The sequence below is a fragment of the Penaeus vannamei genome, chromosome 18 (genome assembly GCF_042767895.1).
Source record: "Penaeus vannamei isolate JL-2024 chromosome 18, ASM4276789v1, whole genome shotgun sequence".
Classification (NCBI taxonomy): domain Eukaryota; kingdom Metazoa; phylum Arthropoda; class Malacostraca; order Decapoda; family Penaeidae; genus Penaeus; species Penaeus vannamei.
In genome coordinates, this window is record NC_091566.1 from 38,732,002 (window position 1) to 38,747,001 (window position 15,000).

The 15,000-nt window shown below is 46.3% G+C and overlaps 1 protein-coding gene across 4 annotated transcripts in view; it reads left to right on the top strand.

The window, feature by feature from the left end:
• The first annotated feature begins 12,361 nt into the window (after positions 1-12,361).
• The window catches only part of LOC113805683 (serine/arginine repetitive matrix protein 2-like), a 104,735-nt gene continuing 102,096 nt past the window's right edge, over positions 12,362-15,000 (top strand). For 2 of the 4 annotated variants that reach the window (XM_070133298.1, XM_070133301.1), the window contains exon 1: positions 12,366-12,417. The gene's annotated coding sequence lies outside the window, so the exon portion shown is untranslated. Of the gene's footprint in view, positions 12,697-15,000 lie in introns of all 4 variants that reach the window. The other 2 variants (XM_070133300.1, XM_070133299.1) reach the window with 2 other exon arrangements.

Below are 15,000 nucleotides of genomic sequence, written 5' to 3' on the forward strand. Positions count from 1 at the left end.
TTTCTTTCTTTTTCTTTTTTTTTCTTCGTTTCATATGATGCGGGTTATGCAGAGTTAGCTGGTTTTGTTTTTTCTTTATTGTTCTTCGTTGTTTGCGCATTCCGAGTTTTTTTGTTTTTGTTTTTTTTGCATCAGTTTATTGCAGTTCAAAATGTGTTCTTGAATTCTCTTTTTTATTAGAATTCATTTGTGTATTTATCCATATTAGGATATTTGTAATTTCCTCTCTCTATTTTTGTTCTAAGTTTGCTTTTACGTGCAGAAAGAAATTAAAAGAAAAATATGCTTTCTCTCATTCGACATTATCGGCCTCTCTCATCTCCTTCCTTCGTACTAATTTACGCTCCGCTCTTCCCTGATCTTTATCTCCTTCTCTTTGTTGGCTTTGTGTGTTTTTCTTCTCTCCTTTTTAGTCGTGTCTTTTTGTTTTGTCTTATATTTTATATTTTTCTTTTTTGTTTTTGTTTTTAGTTTGTTATTGTTTTTTATTCTTTTTAATTCATTCATCGGTGTTTTGTAATAAATAAATAAATAAATAAATGAAAATCGCTGTTTATCATTTACTGTTATGTTTAGATAGATAAGGAGATAGACAAATAGATAGGTAGATTGATAGATAGATAGATGAATAGATAAATTGATATACTGATGAAATATAGAATAATAGATAGATAATATATATATATATATATATATATATATATATATATATAGATAGATAGATAGATAGATAGATAGATAGATAGATAGATAGATAGATAGATAGATAGATAGATAGATAGATAATTCGATAGATAGATAGATAGATAGATAATTCGATAGACAGATAGATAGATAGATAATTCGATAGATAGATAGATAGATAGATAATTCGATAGATAGATAGATAGATAGATAATTCGATAGATAGAATATATTAACATTTATGTGTTTTCAAGAACTGTTTTTTGCTCTCATATAATCAAATTACAATATATTTTTATGCCAAATCCTGATTCATTTTTGTAACTTTTAACATGCAGAAAAAAGTGACCTAATGAATGTAGTCAAAATTTCAACCCACGTGACCTGCAGCTAATTACCGGGGTCAAGAGGGGGGGGGGGGAGCGTGTGAAAGGGAAGCACGTGGAGAGGTGACGACGGGTCAGGTTGGGTCATTCGAGGTCAGGGCAGCCAGGGTCACACAAAGGGTCGTTTGAAGTGTCTGTGTTGCTGTGATTAGGCCTATGGACATGACAGGACGGTGTTAGTTTGTGTTTACGTTTTAGTAGGTTGGTTGTGTGTATGTTTGTGTGTGTGTGTGTGTGTGTGTTTGTGTTTTGGTCGGTTGTTCATGTATGTGTGTTTGTGTTTAGTTTTCCGTGAGTTGCTGTGTATGTATTTTTAGTGTTGTGTATCCGTAAGTGTATTTATTCTTCTCTGTGTGTTTACGTATACATATACGGTTGAAGATATGATATGTACGTATAATTTGAAATACTTTGTCTCTCCGTACATAATTACTCTCTTTCCATGTGCGTTTGTATATGCGTTCACAACTTCTCGGACCTTTTGCTTCGAGCTTCATTCTTGCGATGGGGGGAATGATGTGACGTCACTGTGACGTAAGAGGTGCGTCGGGAAAAGTGATTTCTAGCAGGGTGACGTGCTTGACGCAGGAGTGGGTGGCATGGGGACGGTGGGGCGTGTGAGGTGAGTGGTGAGTCCGTGAGTAAACGGATGGATAAGCTTTTGTACGTGTGTTTGTGTGTGTTGTGTGTGTGTGTGTGTGTGTGTTGTGTGTGATAATAATGTATATTTAATGAATAGATCTGATTCAAAACAAAAAACACATTCTCTTTCTCTCTCTCTCTCTCTCTCTCTCTCTCTCTCTCTCTCTCTCTCTCTCTCTCTCTCTCTCTCTCTCTCTCTCTCTCTCCCTCTCTCTCTCTCTCACATACACGCACACGCACACACGCACACGCGCGCGCGCGCACGCGCACACACACACACACACACACACACACACACACACACACACACACACACACACACACACACACACACACACACACACGCACACACACACGCACACACACACGCACACACACACACACACGCACACATATACGCACACGCACACACACACACATATACGCACACACACACACACACACACACACACACACACGCACACACGCTCATATTCACGCCAACAGGTATTGTAACGCAGATTAGGCTCATTACCTCCTCACAGCTGACTAATGCTCCGCCCCCCCACCCCCCCTCCCGTCCGTCCGCCCCCCCACCACCAGAACGGACATGTGAATCACGTAAAAAAAAAAAATGAAAAAGAAAAAAGAAAAAAAAACATAAATCCCATGTTTTTTCTTCAGTACACGGGGCATATAGGATGGTATTTAACCCATTTTATCCCGATGTAACCTCCCATTATCGACTCGTTTGACCCATTATGGTAGGGTATGGGGTACCAGCGTGACTCTCGGACCGCACAATGGGTCATGGGGCGTCGGGGTAGGGGGTGCGGGGTAGGGAGGGGGTGTTGGGGTTCCTGCTGTTGGCTCTTGGCTCCTGGGTGGGTTCTAATGGGTTCCAATGGGTTCTAATAGGGCTTAATGGGTTCGAAGGCGTTGCTGCTTGTTTGGGATATGGGGTCCGTTGTTTGGTGGGGGGTCGTTGGTGGGGGTTGGTATTTAGGTTTAAAGAGGGAGGGTGGGAGGGAGGGAGGAGAGAAGGAAGGAAGGAAGGAAGGAAGGAGGATGGAAGGAAGGGAGGGAGGGAGGAAGTGGATTGATGAAAGAAGGGAGGAGGAGGAGGAGGAGGAGATAAGGGAGGGAGAAAGAAAGAGAAGAAGAATAGAAGGAAAGGAATGAAGAAGGAAGGAAGGGTAGATGAGTAGAAGAAAAAACAAGCGAGAGAGCAGAAAAAAGAAACGAAACAGACAAAAATAAATCATAAATAAAAACATGCAAGTTATAAATACCCTTTTCACACATCACTTCCCGACCCGCAAAAATATTCGACGGTGGTTCGTGGGCGTCGACGGAGGAGGAGGAGCAGCCGCGCGGGATGTGATTTTTGGCGGGAAAAAGGAGATCGGTTCAAGATGGCGGCGGCGCGGAGTGGGGCGAGGGGCGGCGCTTGGCTTCTCTGTCGTCACTTCGAGGTGGAGGGAGGGAGAGGGAGGGAGGGAAGGAAGGAGGAGGGAGAGGGAGGGAGGGAGGAGGAGGGAGGGAGAGGGAGGGGTGGGGGACGGAGGGAGGGAGGGAGAGGAGGGAGGGGTAGGGAGGGGGAGGGAGAGAAGGAGGAGGGAGGGAGGGAAAGGGAGGAGAGGAGGGAGGAAGGGAAGGAGGAGGAGAGGGAGAGAAAGGGGGGAGGGGGATGGTTAGGGAGAGGGAGAGAGGGAGGGAGGGAAGATGGAGGAGGAGAGGAGGGAGGGAGGAAGGGAGGGAGGGAGAGAAAGGAGGGAGAGGGGGAGGAGGAGGGAAGGAGAGGGATAGAGAGAGATGGAGGGAGGGAGGGAGGGAGGGAGGGAGGGAGAGAGAGAGAGAGAGAGAGAGAGAGAGAGAGAGACACAGGAATAGAAGGAGGGGGAGAGAGAGGGAGAGAGGGAGAATAAGAAGCCACGTATTGGCAGGACTCGGAATAAGAAAGCAGGAATAGGCGAGAGTAGGAATGGCATAGACAATGCTAGAAATACGAACATAGGAATAGGCGAGAATAGACGATGAAAACAATACGAAGATACGAATAAGCGAGAAAAAGAACGCCATAAATGGCGAAAAAGAACAACAAAACAGGAATGAGCGAGAATAGGAATAGCATAGACGGCGAAAAGATCCAGAGGATAGAGATGGACGCAAAAGGGAAGCCACAACCTGGCAGGCAGAGGCATAACATCATCATTTCTCAGCGACTGTCTGTGTGTGTGTGTACTTTGGCTCGCGTCTGGCCGGGAAGGGGAGAGAGGGGAGAAAGGGGGAGAGAGGGGAAGAGGGGAAGGGGGAGGAAGAGGGGAAGGGGGGGTGGGGGGGAGAGGAATAGGGAGAGAGGGGAAGAGAGGAGAAGAGGAGGTGAGGGGGAGAGGAATAGGGAGAGAGAGGGAAGAGAGGAGAGAGAGAGAAGAGGAGATGAGGGGGAAAGAGGGGAAGAGGTGGTGAGGGGGGGAAAGAGGGGGAGAGAGAGGGATGGACAGAAAGAGGGGAGGAATGGGGAGAAAGAGAGGGAGATAAGGGAATAGGCGATAGGTAGAAAAAGGGGAGAGAGGGGAAGAGGTGATGGGGAGAACGAGGGGAGAGAGGAATAGGTAGAAAAAGGGGAAAAGGGAGAGAGAGGATGGGTAGAGAGACGAGAGAAAGGGGAAGAGGTGATTGGTAGAAAGAGGATAGAAAAAGGGGAGAGAAGATAGATAAAAGGGGGAGGAAGGGAAGAGGAAAGATAAAGAGAAAGAGAAAGGGGATGGGTAAAAGGGGAAGAAAGGGAGAAAAAATCGAAAAGAAGGAAGAAGGGAAAAGATGAGAAAGGGAGAAAAAATAGGAAAGAAAGAAGAAGGGAGAAGATGAGAAAGGGAGAAAAAAGAATAGGAAAGAAGGGAGAAGATGAGAAAAGGAGAGAAAAAAATAGGAAAGAAGGGAGAAGGTGAGAAAGGGAGAAAAAAAGAATAGGAAGAAGGGAGAAAGGGAGAAAAAAATAGGAAAGAAGGGAGAAGAGGAGAAAGGGAGAACTGTATGCCCAGTGTATACCAGTGGGCGTGGCATTGATCGGGCACCTGGGCATGGGCGTGTCTCTAGAGACGAAAAACCCGCGGTGAAAATAGTTCTTATTATTCCCACAAACGAAAGATTGTAAAAAAAAAAAAAAAAAAAAAAAAAAAAAAAAAAAAAAAAAAAAAAAGGTTCTAAATGCTGTTCGATTTTTTATTTTTATTATTTTTTTTTTTTATTTATTTTTTTTTTTTACACGAAGAATTTGCGAACAGAGGGATCGTTCTTACGGTCAGCGGATGGATGCACTTCGTCGGATAAAAGTGAAAGATATATTGCTTTATGTGGGAGTTTGAAGGAAAAAAATAGGTATGAAAAGAAAATGTATATATTGCTTTGGAGAAAGAAAGTGAATTGCTTTATGTGGGAGTTGTGAAGAAAAAAAAGATGTTTATGTTGCTTTGAAGAATAAAAAGTTTTGTTTTGCATGGGAGTTATGAAAAGAAAATGTATTTGTTGCTTTGAAGGAAGAAAAGATATCACTATATGGTAGTTTTGAAGAAAAAATGTATTGTTTTGCATGGGAGTTATGAAAAGAAAATGTATTTGTTGCTTTGAAGAAAAAGAAAAAATATCACTTTATGTGGTAGTTTAAAAAAAAAAATGTATATGTTGCTTTGAAGAATAAAAAGTTTTGTTTTGCATGGGAGTTATGAAAAGAAAATGTATATGTTGCTTTGAAGGAAGAAAAGATATCACTATATGGTAGTTTTGAAGAAAAAATGTATTGTTTTGCATGGGAGTTATGAAAAGAAAATGTATTTGTTGCTTTGAAGAAAAAGAAAAAATATCACTTTATGTGGTAGTTTAAAAAAAAAAATGTATATGTTGCTTTGAAGAATAAAAAGTTTTGTTTTGCATGGGAGTTATGAAAAGAAAATGTATATGTTGCTTTGAAGGAAGAAAAGATATCACTATATGGTAGTTTTGAAGAAAAAATGTATTGTTTTGCATGGGAGTTATGAAAAGAAAATGTATATGTTGCTTTGAAGGAAGAAAAGATATCACTATATGGTAGTTTTGAAGAAAAAATGTATTGTTTTGCATGGGAGTTATGAAAAGAAAATGTATTTGTTGCTTTGAAGAAAAAGAAAATATATAACTTTATGTGGGAGTTTTGAAGAAAAAAAATTTACATGTTGATTTGAAGAAAAGAAAGTTTTGTTTTGCATGGGAGTTATGAAAAGAAAATGTTTATATTGCTTTGAAGAAAGAAAGTGTACGGTATTGCTTTATATGGAGTTTTGAAGAAGAAAAATTGTATATATTGCTCTGAAGGGAGTTATTAAAGAACAAAAATATATTGCTTTTAAGGGAGTTATAGAAATTAAACATGTATATACCTTTGAAGGGAGTTATGAGGAAACAAAAATATGTTACTTTTATGGGAGTTTTAGAATTTAAAGATATATATGTCTTTGAAGGGAGTTGTAAAAGAAAAGAAAAAAATATTACTTTTAAGGGATTTATAGAAATTAAAGATGTATAGAGTTAGAGAATTTAGAGATGTGTTTGGCTTTGGATGGAGTTGTAAAAGAAATAAGAAAAAATAACCATTGCGTTTTAAGGGCGTTTCAAAAGGACGGTATAAATGAGGGTTCGCTGAATGGTCGAGTGTGACTCATGTTGTGTTTGGAAAGAACGGGAAACAGGGAAGGGGGGAGAGGGGTGGGGGTGGGGGAGGGAAAGAGAGGGGTAGGAGGGGCGGGAGGATTCATATAGATTCAGACTCTCCTTTTCTTTCTCTCCCGTGCCCCAGCCCCTACCCCTGTCACTACCCATACCCCAACCCCTACCCCAACCCCTGCCCCCTCCCCTTGCCCATATCCCTGCCCCTGCCCTTACCCTTGCCCCCCTACACCTGCCCCTACCCCCTGCTGCACTACCCATACCCCCTACCCCTACTCCTACCCCTGCCACTACCCCCACTACCCCTACCCCCTACCCCTTCCCCTCATCCTATAACTGCCCCCTCCCTCTGCCCCTACCCCCGCCCCAACCCCCTTCCGTTTCCCGCCGTGTTTCTATAGTCACCCCTCAATAGAGAGAGAGAGAAAAAACTCTTAAAAAAGGACGCACGTAGATTGAAAGGGAAGGGCGAGAGCGAGAGAAGAAAAGAAAGACACGAATGTAAAGAGAAAGAAAGAAGAGAGAGAAAGGTTAAAAAAAAAATGAGGATTTTAGGGGAAGGCTTTCAGAGAGGGAGATGAGATGAGGGAATGAGGATGCTGCTTCTGTAGGGGGGGCGCTGAGGGAGGTGAGTCACGGGATGCAGGGCTCAGTGATGTCACAGCATCCCTCCTGATCTCTTTTTTTTCTTCTCTTCTCCTCTCTTTTCTTCCTTCTCTTTCCCCTTTTTTTATCTCTTCTTTCTCCTTCGCTTTCTTTTCTTCTCTTGTCCACTCTCTTTCCCTTCCTCCCTCTTCTTTCTACTCCCCTCTCTTTCCTCTTTACTCCCCTCTCCTCCCCTCTCTTCTCCCTTACATCCCCTCTCTCCTCTCTTCTCTTCTCTCTCCTCTTTCCCTCTCCTCTCCTCTCCTCCTCTCCTCTCTCTTCTCTTCTCTCCTCTCTTCTCTTCCTTCTCTTCTCATCTCCTCTCCTCTCCTCTCTTCTTCTTCTCTCCTCTCCTCTTCTTCTTCTCTCCCCTCTCCCTCTCTCCCCATACGCTTCACCCATGTTTACGCCATTCAGTAACGTAATTGGAGTCACACGTCAAAACGGAGAATCTAAGAAACTCTCTACGCTTCTTAGGTTTATCCCCCCTCCCCCCCCCACGCAGTCACCCACCCACCCACCTGTCCACCCGAAAACCCAGCCACCCCTTTTTTATTCTCTCTCGCTCTCGCTCTCGCTCTCGCTCTCGCGTCTCACTCTCACTCTCACTCTCTCGCTCTCTCGAAATATCTCTCTCTCTCTCTCTCTCTCTCTCTCTCTCTCTCTCTCTCTCTCTCTCTCTCTCTCTCTCTCTCTCTCTCTCTAAATCTCGCTCTCTCTAGAAACTCTCTCGCTCTCTCTCTCTCTCTCTCTACTCTCTCTCTCTCTCGCAATTCGGGTTATTTATGACTAGTGTCTGGTGTAGGAGAGAGGGAGAAAGAGAGAAGAGAAGAGAAAAGAAGAAAGAAAGAAGAGAGAGAGAGGAAGAGAGGAAGAGAGAAGAAAAGAGAGAGAGAAAGAAAGAAAGAAAGAAAAGAGAAAGAAAAAAGAAGAAGAAAGAAGAAGAAGAAGGAAGAACTCAAGGGGGTCTATTAGGGGCTCCTTATGAGGGGAAGGGGGAGGGGAGGGGGGTTGGGGATGAAGTGCAGAGACAGTACAGGTGCGGGAGAGAAAGATTGGTTATCGGAGCACGTTCATCCCCATATGTTGGGTGTCAACCTGGTGGATCCCGTTTTCTGTTGCTGTTGCGCGTGGGCGAGGGGAAAGGGGGGGACTTTTTTATTTTTTGTTATTATTTTTTTCTATTAGGATCTTTTATTTATTTTTGTGGAATTTTTATTTTTTGGTGGGGATTTATTGGAGTTTATTGGTGGTTGTTATGTTTATTATGTCGCTTACATCATTCATTTCTCTTTGTTTTCCTTACTTTTTTATTCTTTCTTTTTCCTTCCCTCCCTGTCTCTCAACTCCTCCTCCTCCTCCCTCCTCCCTCCTCCTCCCCTCCTCCTCCTCCTCCTCCCTCCTCCTCCTCCTCCTTCTCCTCCTCCCTCCTCCTCTCCCCCTCCCCATCCCCCTTCCTCCTTCCCCTTTCTCCTCCATCTCCATTTCCTTCATTCCATTTTTTTATCATTTCTCCTTTTTTTCCTCATCCCATTAATCTTCTTCCTCTTCTACAACTACAACTACTCCCTCCTTTTACCCCCTCTCCCCCTCCCACTCCCTCCCCCCTTCTCCCTCTCCCCCACCCTTCCCCCACCCTTCCCCTTCTACCCCACCCCTTCCCCCTTCTCCCTCTCGCCCACCCTTCCCCCTCTCCCCACCCTTCCCCCTCTCCCCCTTCCCCCCCTCCCCCTTCTCCCTCAACCTTACCCCGCCCTCCCCCCACCCCTTCCCCCTCTCCTTCCCCCTTTCCTCCCGTCTTGTACCCTCTTCAAGATGCAGATAAAGGGAGGTTTCGTGACACTATTCTTGGGGATAGTGAGGGAGGAGGAGGAGGAGGAGGAGGAGGAGGGAGGAGGGGAGGAGGAAGGAGGGTGAGTGGGAGGTGGGTGGAGTGGTGGAGGTGAGGTGGGTGGGTGGGAGGGAGGGAGGGAGGAGGGAGGGGAGGGAGGGAGGGAAGGGAGGGAGGAGAGGGAGGAGGAGGAGGGAGGAGGGAGGAGGGAGAGAAGGGAAGAGAGGAGGGACAAATGGAAGGGGAGATAAAGAGGGAGGAAGGGAGTAAGAAAAATAAGATAAAGAGGGAGTGAGGAAGGTGGAGAAAGAAGGAGGGGGGGAGCAAAGAGTAACGAATAAGGGAGAGAAAGAAGGAGCAAAGTAGGGGAGAATAATAATAAGAAAAAGGGAGAGAAGAGAAGAGAGCGGAGGAAGGGTGAAAGAGTGAGAGTGAGTGTGTATACGAGATTAGAAAAGAGAAGAAAAGAGAAAAAAGAAAAGAAAGATGAGAGAAAGAGAAAGAGAGGCGTAGAGGAGGAGGAGGAGGAGAAGGAAGAAGAGGAGGAGGAAGAAGAAGAAGAGGAGGAAGAGCAAGAAGAAGAAGAAGAGGAGGAAGAGCAAGAAGAAGAAGAAGAAGGAGGAAGAGGAAGAAGAAGAAGGGGGGGAAGGGAGAAAAAAAAACTCAAGTATGCCACCCTGAACGAAACTCCTGCCCGGCTGATCTGCGTTGGCGTTTATTTTTACCTTCGGAAGTGTTTTTTTGTCTGTTTGTGCGCTTGCGTTTGTCGTCGGAGGGAGCGGGTGTGGGGAGGGTCGTTTGGGATTGTTTGTGTGGGAGGTGGGGGTGGGAGGGAGGAAAGAGGTGGGGGGAGAAGGGAGGGGAAGGGGAGGAGGAGGGAGGAGGGAGGGAAGGGGAGGGTGGATATGTGGGGGGTTGGGGTGGGGGGTTGGGGTGGGGGTACATTATGTGTGTTTGTGGGTGGGTGGGTGGGTTGGAGGAGGAAGGCAGTTCTGTCTGTCTATTTGTCATGTCTGTCTCTTTCTTTCTTCTTTCTTCTTTCTCTCTCTCTTTCTTTCTTTCCACTTTCTTTCTTTCTTACTTTCTCTCTCTCTCTCTCTCTCTCTCTCTCTCTCTCTCTCTCTCTCTCTCTCTCTCTCTCTCTCTCTCTCTCTCTCTCTCTCTCTCTCTCTCTCTCTCCCTCTACCCCCTTCTCTCCCCCCCCCCCTCTCTCTTTCTTTCTCTGTGTGTGTATGTGTCTGTGTCTGTTTTTTGTTTTCTTGTTTTTTTTCTCTCGTTTTTATGACTAATAATATGTCTGCAGATGGTTATGTATGGATGAAACGCGATATTCTGCGCCATCCACTTGAGACGAACAAACGGATAAACGCCAATGAGTAACTCTGGATGAGTCCGGCAGATGAGTAACGAACCCCCCGAGTCCGCTCCTCATCCTTGACAGAAGAAGGAATAAAGGGGATGAATAACAAACGGCGATAAAGGGGATGAGAAGGAGGACATTGTCGACTGACGGATGGGTGCCCGGATGGCGTCTCGGACTCTGATGCGCGGCAGATGGCGCAGCAGCAGCAGCAGGGGGGGGGGGGGTGGCGGCATCTCGCTGTCTCTGTTTCTCTCTTTCTTTGATTATTTTTTTTCTTTTTTTTTCTTTGTCGGTTTCTTTCTGTCTCTCTTTTTCTCTTTCTTTCTCTTTTTCTCTCTGTCTCTTTTTCTTTTCTTTTTTTTATCTTTGTCGGTTTCTTTCCTTCTCTCTTTTTGTCTTTCTTTCTCTTTTTCTCTCTGTCTCTTTCCCTCCCTCTCTCTGTAACTCTCCCTCCCTCCCTCCCTCACTCCACCCTCCCTCCCTCCAGTCCCCTCTGCTTTCTCTCTCCCTCACCCTCTAATCTCCTCCCCTCTCCTCACTTTCTCCCTTATCTCCCATCCCTCATGTCGTTCTCTCGTCTCCCTTACTCCCTTATCTCCCTCATGAACCCTTGCATGTTCTCCCTGTCGTCTTATCTCCCCGTTTGTCCTCTTGGTTCCTCCTTCATCGCCGTCTGGGCCTCGTCTCCCTTCCTATCTATCCTCCTTCTCTTATCCCCCTCCCACCAACTTCTTCTAACCCTTCGTGATCCCCTGCCCTGTTTTCTCCCCTTCCCCTTCCCCTTCCCCTTTCTCCTTCCTATCCCCTTCCCCCTTCTTCTTCCTATCCCCCTTCTTCCTTCTTCTTCCCACTGTCCCCTTCCCTCCTCCTTCTTCCTATCCCCTCCTCCCCTTCTTCCTATTCCCTCCCCACCTTCTTCTTCCTATCCCCTTCCCCCTTCTTCTTCCTATCCCCTCCCCCTTCTTCTTCTTCCTATCCCTTTTCCTCTCCTTCTTCCCTATCCCCTTCCGCCTTCTCCTTCCTCCTTCCCTTCCCCCCTACCCTACCCATCCCCTTCCCCCTTCTTCTTCCTATTCCCACTTCCCCCCTTACCCTACCCATCCCCTTGCCCCTTCTCCTTCCCATCCCCTTCCCCTTCTACCTATCCTCTTCCCCCTTCTTCCCATCCCCTTCCCCCCCTACCCTACCTATCCCCTTCCCCCTCCTTCTTCCTATCCCCTTCCCCCTTCTCCTTCTTCTTATCCCCTCCCCCCCTTCCCCCACCTCATAGCCTCGGTCCCCATATGCCAGACGCTCCCTCTAGTTCATTACGCCACGCTTGTGACATGAAGATCCGCAGAAAAAACTTGTTTACACTCAATCTCATGCCACAGTAAAGAGGGAAATTCTTACCACTTGTCGAGGGAGAGGTTGGGAGTGAGGGGGAGAGAGGGAGAGGAAGAGGGAGAGGAAGAGGAAAAGGGAGGGAGAGAGAGAGATAAAGGGAGAGAGAGAGGGAGAGTGAGAGTGAGAGAGTGACAGTGAGAAAGAGAGAGTGAGTGTGAGAGAGAGTGAGTGTGAGAAAGAGTGAGTGTGAGAGAGAGTGAGTGAGAGAGAGAGAAAGTGAGAGAGAGAGTGAGAGAGAGAGAGTGAGAGAGAGAGACAGAGACCCGAGAGAGAGAGAGAGAGGAGAGAGAGAGAGACAAAAGAAACAAGAAACAGACTCTGAGCGAGCAGTGGAAAAACAGAAGCGAATGATTTATCCCAAACACTCGTCCTCCGGAAGCCCAGTACGAGTTCTGTGCACGTTGGGCAGCAAACCCCCCATGCCCCCAACCCCCCTACCCACACCCCAACCCCCCTACCCACACCCCAATCCCACCGACTCACACCCCAATCCCCCTGTCCATGCCCTAACCCCCTACCCACACACCCCAACCCCCTGTCCATGCCTCAGCACCCCCCTACCCACACCCCAACCCCCTCTCGATGCCCCAGTCTCCTGCCCCCTGCCCGACCCCCACCTACACCCCTCCCCTCTCAGCCCCCCCCCCCCTGCCCGGGCACGGCGAGGGGCAGCGGGCGGGCGGGCGGGCGAGCGAGCGAGGGCGGGCCGCGGCGTCGCCAGGGTTGAAGGAGCTCGCCCCTGCCAGTGACTTGGTACGCGGCGTGCGGGGAGGCTGGTGCCCCGCTTGCTCCGCCTCCTGGTACCCACGCAGACGCACACACGCACGCACGCACACGCTCGCGCTCTCACACGCGCGCGCGTTCTCCCGCTCCGCCCTGTGCCCCGCGTGCCCAGTCGGGTGTGTGTGGATCGCGGTTCCCGGGTCTGCCGTCGCCGCCTCGAGACCAGGAGGCGATCGGAAGCGTCTTGGGATCGAGTGGTTGGTGTCTCGGTAGCGTCTTGGGATCGAGTGGTTGGTGTCTCGGTAGCGTCTTGGGATCGTGTGGTTGGTGTCTCGGTCGCGTCTTGGGATCGAGTGGTTGGTGTCTCGGTCGCGTCTTGGGATCGAGTGGTTGGTGTCCCGCCGAGTGTCTTTCTGTACATGTATTTGCGGTGGTTTGTGTCTACGGAAAAAGGGAGAGGATCGGAGGCGCCCCTTTTCGCTCCTCGCTCTCGTCCGTCGCGGTGTGAAATGTGGTCTATTTACACGATTACAGCGTGAAATCGGGGAAGAGAGAGAGAAATGGAGGAGGAGGAGGAGAAGGAGATAATGATGATGAGAAAAAAAAGTGACCTTCGGAAAGGATATGTATTATTCTGCAGTGGAAGTGAGGGGAGGATTTTAAAGAAGAAAAAAAAATCGCAGAAAAGGAATACATTTGTCCACCTGTTTTATGCGTCTACGAAATCAGACTTTGAAGTGTTCGTTCACCTGTTATACCTTTAAATTCTTTAAACCATCCAAAGAAACGATAACAGCAACTGCCATCCCCTTATTCAACCTCATCAAAAATCAAAATTCTTTTTTTTTCCCGAATCCCGTCCCTACCTCCTTGCCGCCCCGACGTCGCGACCGCCTCCTCGACCTCGACGGACACCACCTGCTGACTCCCTTGCCTGCTGCCTGCCTGCTTACGACCGCCACCTGCCTCGTTGTCGCCCGCGTTGCAGAGGCGTCGTTGCGAGCCCTTTGTGGCGTTGCAGCGAGGGGCTCTAGGGTGTGCTCTTTGTCCCGAGGTGGAGCACGAGGTGGTGGGGGCGGGCGCGGGGTGGTGGGCGGGAGTGGTGGAGCTTCTGGTGGTGGGGGATTTGTCGTTGGGAGTGGTTTGGTATCGCTTTTATTGTTTTTGTGTTATTGTTATTGTTATTATTTTTATTATTGTTAACACTATTGTTATTGTTATTATAATCATAGTTATTATTATTGTTTATTAGTATCAATATTAGTATTAGTATTATTATCATTATCATTATTATTATTATTATTATTATTATTATTATCATTATCATCTTTATTATTATTATTATTATCATTATCATTATTATTATTATCATTATCATTATCATATTATTATTATTATTATTATTGTTATTATTATTATTATTGGTAGTGTTAGTGTCCTCATCACCATCACTATTGTAGTGTTATTATGATCACCATTATCCATATTACGTTGTTATGTTATTACTAAGATTGTCATAATTTGTCATGTTGATTATCAGTGGCTTTTTGACGAAAATATAATTTTGAAAGACAGTAATACGTGTGTGTGGATGTATGTATATGTGTGTTTTATACATACATACATGCTTACATACATATATATACTCCATATATTAGATTTAATAACTATTATCCGTTTTATAATTATTTCCGCAAAATAAAGCCTCCAAGACAGACAGATTTGAGGTCAATTTCTCGAGCAGCTAATTTGTGTCAAGGGAATGGTACCATTGAGTTTCTTCGAGTTATAAAGTAGGTTGTAGAGCTAGACTTAGTGTAGTCTGGGAGAGAGGGATGTGCACGATGCTAGTGCCATGATTTTGCAACATCGTGGCGTGACAGGAAGTCTTGGTGGAGATCTTAAGTGCGACTTTTTAATTTTTTTTTTTTTGATTTTTTTTTTTTTTTTTTTTTTTAGTTATCTTGATTTTTTTGTGTTCTTATTTTCTTTATGTTTTGGGTTTTCTTTTTTCTTCTTATTTTCTTCTTCTTCGTCGTCTCAAGCGTTTTCTTTCTTCCTTTTTATTTACGTATTCTTATGTTGTTTTTTTCTTATTCTGATTGTGGTTATTATGAATTATTAATATTATTGATGATTATTTTGATTGTACATTATATCTTCCTCTTCCTCTCTCCATCTCCCCCCCCCCCCCAACACACACCTCCTTAACCCCCTTATCTTGAGTTGGAAAGTTAATCACCTCATGTCAACTCCAGCCCACCAACCCACCTCCCCTCTTACCCTCTTACCCACCTCCCCACCTACCTACCCACCCACCTCCCACCTACCCACCTCACCAATTCACCCTTCAAACTACCCTACCCACCTCCCCACCTACCTACCCACCCTACCTCCCCACCTCCCTCTTGCCCACCTTCACCTACCTACCCACCTACCTCCCCACCTACCCTCTTACCCACCTCCTCACCTACCCTACCCACCCACCTCTCCACCTACCTCTTACCCACCTCCCCACCTCCTCCTCCTCTTACCCACCTACCCACCTCCTCACCTCCCCACCTACCCACCTAACCACCAACCCACCAACCCACTAACCCACCTACCCACCTACCCATCTCCCTGCCTCCTCTACCTCCTCACCTTCCTACCTACCCTCT